Source organism: Myotis lucifugus, unplaced genomic scaffold, assembly GCF_000147115.1.
Source record: "Myotis lucifugus unplaced genomic scaffold, Myoluc2.0 scaffold_119, whole genome shotgun sequence".
In the NCBI taxonomy this organism is placed as follows: Eukaryota; Metazoa; Chordata; class Mammalia; order Chiroptera; family Vespertilionidae; genus Myotis; species Myotis lucifugus.
The window spans coordinates 2,579,472-2,585,542 of NW_005871167.1; positions in this window are offsets into that span (position 1 = coordinate 2,579,472).

Genomic DNA, 6,071 nt, shown 5'->3' on the forward strand with positions numbered 1-6,071 from the left:
CTTGCCCTGCCTGCCTGTGTGGCTCTGCCCCAGATGCTTCAGAGCTCCCATGTGCCTGGAGATTGCTGAACTTAGGAAACCTTTAGAAGCTGCTCTTGTCTCCCTCTGGCCACTTGGTGTACTGGCTCAGTCACTACTTGAAGCCCCCATTTAATTTTCTCTGGTAGTTGCAGCTTTTGCAATTTCAGCATAGTCTCATTTCTCAGACTGATCTCATCAAGAAGGATTGAAGGGATAACTATGAAGTGAGCTGGACATTGGAACCACGTCTGCTGCCATGTCAGCATTTTGCTCAGCAAATATCAAGCTACAAATTGGCCCTAGGGCCCAGGGACTCATCGGCATTCAAAAATCTATTGCCTCTCATCAGCCTGACCAAGTTGCGTAGAGCATATCTCTCATTAATATAAGAGCTGACTGGCCTAAAACATTTCCTCTTGACTTTCCCACTCAGATTACTTTCATGAGACCAATGACCAAAAATAAGGAAAATTTAGCAGCTTTGATATCTCCCAGCAAATTTCTATCAGCCACTTCATCTCACCAAAACTAGTTTATTTCTCCCCCCAAATTCATGAATTTATGTCTTGTACAAAGGATATTTTGCTGGTAATAGTTCCATTATAGTTCCAATGTTTCATTTTGTGCTAATACATCCCACTCTAGGCCCTAGCCCTCCCTTCATTGACTATGTTCCCTTCAATCCAATCCCCACTGAGCATATATGATAGAGATTTGATTAATAAAAGGACCCAAATAGGCCAGATAGTCCCCCCAGGCCCTGATATCCATAAAAGGCTTGGGGTTGGATTATGCAATTGTCCTCAATTTTTTTGTTGTTCTAGAAAAAAAAAAAAAAGATGGGCTCAGATGGATGCTTGCGCAAAAATGATTTTTAGCTGTTTACTCATAACTTTTCTCTGAATTGAGGAGTGAGAGTTGAAGTAGGAGGAAAGGAAATTAAATGTCCTTGTATTTTTTGGACTCAGGTCTGACATATGAGATAATAACCTATATTGAAATGCCAAGAATTTTATCTGAACCAAGGAGAGGACAGTTTGACAGATTTATTATGCCTTCATGTTACACAGGAGCAGAAACTAAGTAATACACATAAAAATAGCCATTTTACAAGGTAAATGCACTTCCAACCTTTTGCGTCTGTTTTGATGTAGCAGAAATTACTTTTTTAGGGAAACCTATGCAATTGTAATCTGGTGGTGTCTCTTGCTAACTTAGCTTATGGACTCAGTTACTGTTGAGTTGGATTCTACATGGTTACTACCTTCAAAAAGGGTGTTCAGTGCCTTATGTGATGAAAGCCAGAGCCTGCTGGGAATAAACAATGCAAATTCACGTGAATGTCAGCGCACAGCTTTAGTGAGGATGGGAGTGGCACACAGCCTCCCAAAATATGGGGCTTTGGGTTCCTTGCCCCAACCCATATGTGTCATTTTCCTCCTCACACTCTTGACAATAACTTGAAAATGATGAAATCACATTCTCTGAACTTTACTAGTATATGGACAACATTTTTATTATGTTAACATAATAGATAATTCATAATGTATTAGAACTGTTACAGCCTGCAATTGCCTCAGTTTCCCATGATGGTGAAATAGCAAGGGTAATGAATCACCGGGTAAGTTTTAGCCTGTGAGTAATGCCTTAGTGTTACTTAAAAATATTTTTCATTTGTATTTAAAATAAATATTCATAAATGTTTGAAAGGAACAAAATGATCAGGGATGGCTCTTTGCCATGGGTCTCATTTTCACTCTTTTCTGTAAGAAAAAATGTCAGTGTTTTATTATAATATATTTTTTCATTTTTATTGTACAAATTTGTAAGTAATTCCAATTTTAATAAAGTTTTATAGATTATGTAGTGGTTTCTCTTAATGAACATGCACTTCTCTTGTTTGGATCTCTTGTTTTCAGTTCATGAGTAATTAGCTCCTCAGTTTCATCTTTGTAATGAGATCATTTGCATGCCATCTATTTTCCCTTTTCTTTCTTAACCACTGCTGCCCATCTTGGGTATCTCTTGCTCTATTTTCATCCCGGGGCTGAATGATTTCCCAAGATGCCAGAACTCTAAGGGCTATTCTTACAGAAGTAGCAGGTTGTACTATTATGCTGTCTCATAAAAAACAATATATAGGGCCCTGACTGGTTTGGCTCAGTGGATAGAACGTCGGCCAGTGGATAGAACGTCGGCCTGTGGGCTGAGGGGTCCCAGGTTCTATTCCGGTCGGGGGCATGTACCTTGGTTGCGGGCACATCCCCAGTAGGAGGTGTGCAGGAGGCAGCTGATCGATGTTTCTCTCTCATCGATGTTTCTAACTCTCTATCCTTCTCTCTTTCTCTCTGTAAAAAATCAATAAAATATATTTTTACATAAAAAAATATATATATATATAGGTTATTCCTGGTCTAGGGAGCTTCTCTGTGCTTTAGTTCTTTAAATTTTTAAAAATGATATAAAGTATTTGTTTTATTTTCCACTGGGGTGAGGGGCAGACCCATGGATCCTACTGTGAAATGCCTGCCAAAAACTTTGTGTAGGGGTGTGGAATAAAACCAATTATGTCTAGGCCCAGCTTCTGTAGTAGGAATGTGAATCTTCTATTTTTTATGTTTTGGCTTTTTTCTTTGCTCTTGGAATCTGTTATAGCATTTGCATTAATTCTGTACCTGTCTCCTCTTTTCTTAGTTATTTAGATTACATGGAAACCCATTGTCCATTTTTCAAAGATGGTGAAAGGAAGAAAACAGGATGCAGACTATGTAAATTTATGTAGATTAATGCACAGTAATGGCATCTTTTTTCCTTTGCCTTCTATAAGTATACTAGGTAAATAAGAGACATAGATGATCATTAATGGCTATTAATAAAAACTTAAAGCATAATTGCCAGGAATGCTACATCATAGGGTTTCAGGGAGGAGAGAAAAAAAGATAAGGTGTTTAAACCAGTTCTTCGCACACTTTAAAAATGCACAGGGAACATCTGGGGAGCTTGTTTAAATGCAGACTTCTGCCTCAGTAAGCCCGATGGGGGCCCGAGATTCTGCATTTCTAATAAGCTCCCAAGTGATTCAGCTGCTGCTGGTCTGTGGACCTCACTTTGAATAGTAAGAATGTAAAGCACTTACCTTGTTGCCTGGCACATACTAAGTACTTGGTCAATGTTACTAATTGACACCAGATAATTTGTGAGAGTCAAGAAAATCCTTTGCCCACCACATAAATATCTTCACCATATCTGAAAACTGTGTTTTTATTGCATAACATCTTTTCAAAAATGAGTATCTCTGGGAGAATGAATAAATGTGAATTAGTTTAATCAGATTGTTGGCTTCCAAACTCTGTCAGAAATCTGCACTAAATACTTTGGAAGTTTCTTTTTTGCCAGCTTTATTGAAGTATAATTTAAAACAATTATTTTTAATTGATGTTTAGAGAGAGAGGAAGGGAAAGGGAGACGGAGAAATATCGCTGTGAGAGCTGAACATCAATCAGTTGCCTCCTGCATACCTCCTTCTGGGGATCAAACATGCAACCCGGTATGTGCCTGGATTGAACCAGCAACCTTTTGGTGCATGGAATGGTGTCCAATCAACTGAGCCACACCAGCCAGGGCTGAAGTATAATTTATATACAATAAAACTCACCAGTTTTGAATTTTGACTAATGGAGACAGTTGTGTAATCATTTTCACAATCATGATATAGAGCCTTTCCATCACCCCCAATAATTCCCTCATGCCCCTGCACAGACAAAAAAAAGATTTTTTTAAACACCAGTTTGTTGTTTCACTTATTTATGCATTCATTGCTTGCTTCTACATGCCCTGATGGGATTGAACCCAGAATCCTGGTGTATCAGGATGATGCTCCAACCAGCCAGCCACCCAGCCAGAGATAGACTAGAACTGTTAATGGGGGGAAAGAGAAAGGTGATTTTGGAGTCAGTGGAGAAGACCAATAAGCTTCAGTTGCTTCAGTTTTGTTTGAGAAACAGGAGATCACAACACCCTCCCCCCCCCCCCCCCGGCGTCTTCACCTCAGGAATGCTTTAACAGATCTTAAAATCTCAGATGACATGGAGATGTAGTTTACACCTCTTTAGAGTGACTCACTTGTCCCACTTTTCCTAGAACGTTCCTAGTTTTAGCACTCAAAATTTCCATGTCCAGAGAACTCAGCTTAGATCCCAGACAAACCCTCGCTTGTGATGTTTATGCCATTGTTTCTAAGCCTAAGGTTGCCATCTCATTTTAAAGTTGCTTCTCTTGTGAGCACATAGTAAGCACTCAATAAATGAGTGAACGGGTGGACACACATAAACCCCAGTTGTAGGTGGCTGCAGATCCTGGCCTGGAGAACAGGAGACCTGGGTTCTGGTCCCACCTCTGCCAGGTTTGCAGTGGTGTGATCCTGGGAAAGAGGTTTCTCACTCTAGGTCTGTTCATCTGTGTCCTTCATTATAATAGGGAATCTGTAGTCATTTCTGTCTCTGACACTGATACTGTTCAACCTGTATTCGGGATTATGTTCTTTGTCTCTATCACTCAGCCTTTTCTCTCTCTTCCTTGCCTTCCACCTGCCCCCCCCCCCACATACTAGTATATATAGTAAATCAATAAATTATGAAAGGGCAGGTTGATAATGGACTGCTGATGGGCCAGGCTTCTGCAAAGCAATAATGTTTGGACCTTGAACCAAGCAGCTGTGACTGCAAGTTGGAAAATCAAGTCTGCCTTCAGCTAAGTGTCTGTATTTGTGCATGTCTGGGAGGGAGAATGGTGGGAGCCTGCTGTTCAGGATTCTCCCTGGGTGGGTGGGGGGGTACCCTGGAAAACAGAATTTTATAAGCTGCTTACTGTCGAAGACAGGTTATTTCCAGCTGGGCTAGTGCCCAGGAAACATTATCTCAAGGTCTTATTCAGTATCCTAGCACAGAAGGATTAAAATTAGCAATGCCAGGACTTGGGCTGGAACCTCTGGCTGACTTAGGGTCAGCATTCTGTTTGTGGTTCTGCCACATACTGCTTGTGGAAGGATGGGCACACTGTGTAATCTCTCTGAGCTTCAATGTTTGCCTCTAATTTTCTTTTTTAATGGAATATCTGCACTGCCTACTTCACAGGGTGGTGTAATTCAATATGATGATACAGGTGGGAGTTAATGAAACTGATGTCTTTACAAATGTCAGGCATTATTACTAACTTTAGTTTTTAGATCTGTATCATGGGGTCTGATTCATGAGGGGGAGGGAGTGGAGAGGAATTTGGGTATTTTGTCTGCTTAGTTCTTAAAGTAATGTCATTGACAACCCCTGACTCAATAATAAGGAAGGGTAGGTTTGAGGGAGGTACTGAGTCTTTGTTAGGAAGATACCCAAGCCTACCTTCCTCCTTGACAAATTCCTGACTTTGGAAAGCTTATCCTTAGCTATAAATTCCACTCCTATTCTCATTTCCAAATTTTTGGGACATTGGCACAGGAACTCTACTTGAGCTGCTCAGCTAAGGCCAGCCAGATCCTCTCTCCTACTACAGGTGCTTTCTTGTGACTACTGTTTCCCTTCTGGGCTTCAGGCCTGTGAAGGGTTAAGCGAACCACACCCTCAGCAGGAACAGCCTCGGACTTTGTGCTGAGCAGCCGTCTCTGGCTTCTGGCTTGACCGACACAAGGAGCCCTGGCTGGAGGAGGCAGCACAGACAAGGTCAGAACGGGTGGACACTGGCAAGAGGAGGGCAGCTTCTTTCCTGGCCTCTCCAACACCATGGACAGCTCCTGTTAAAGGCACCTCTCCACCTTTGGGGCGGGCATCCTATGCCCCCTTCCTGTTGAATAGGCCTTTCATCCACCATTCTCCAAGGAACAGCGAAGTTACAGCCTAGTTCCAGTGTTGGGTGAGTCTAGCCTTGACCCGTCGCTGCTCCTCTTTTGCATATTGTTGTACCCGTCTGGGGGTGGCTTCCTTTTCCCCTTCCCTACCTCCAACCAGTCATATTTCCACTTCCTTCAAATCCAAATTAAAAAAAGATGCCTTCTCCCAGCC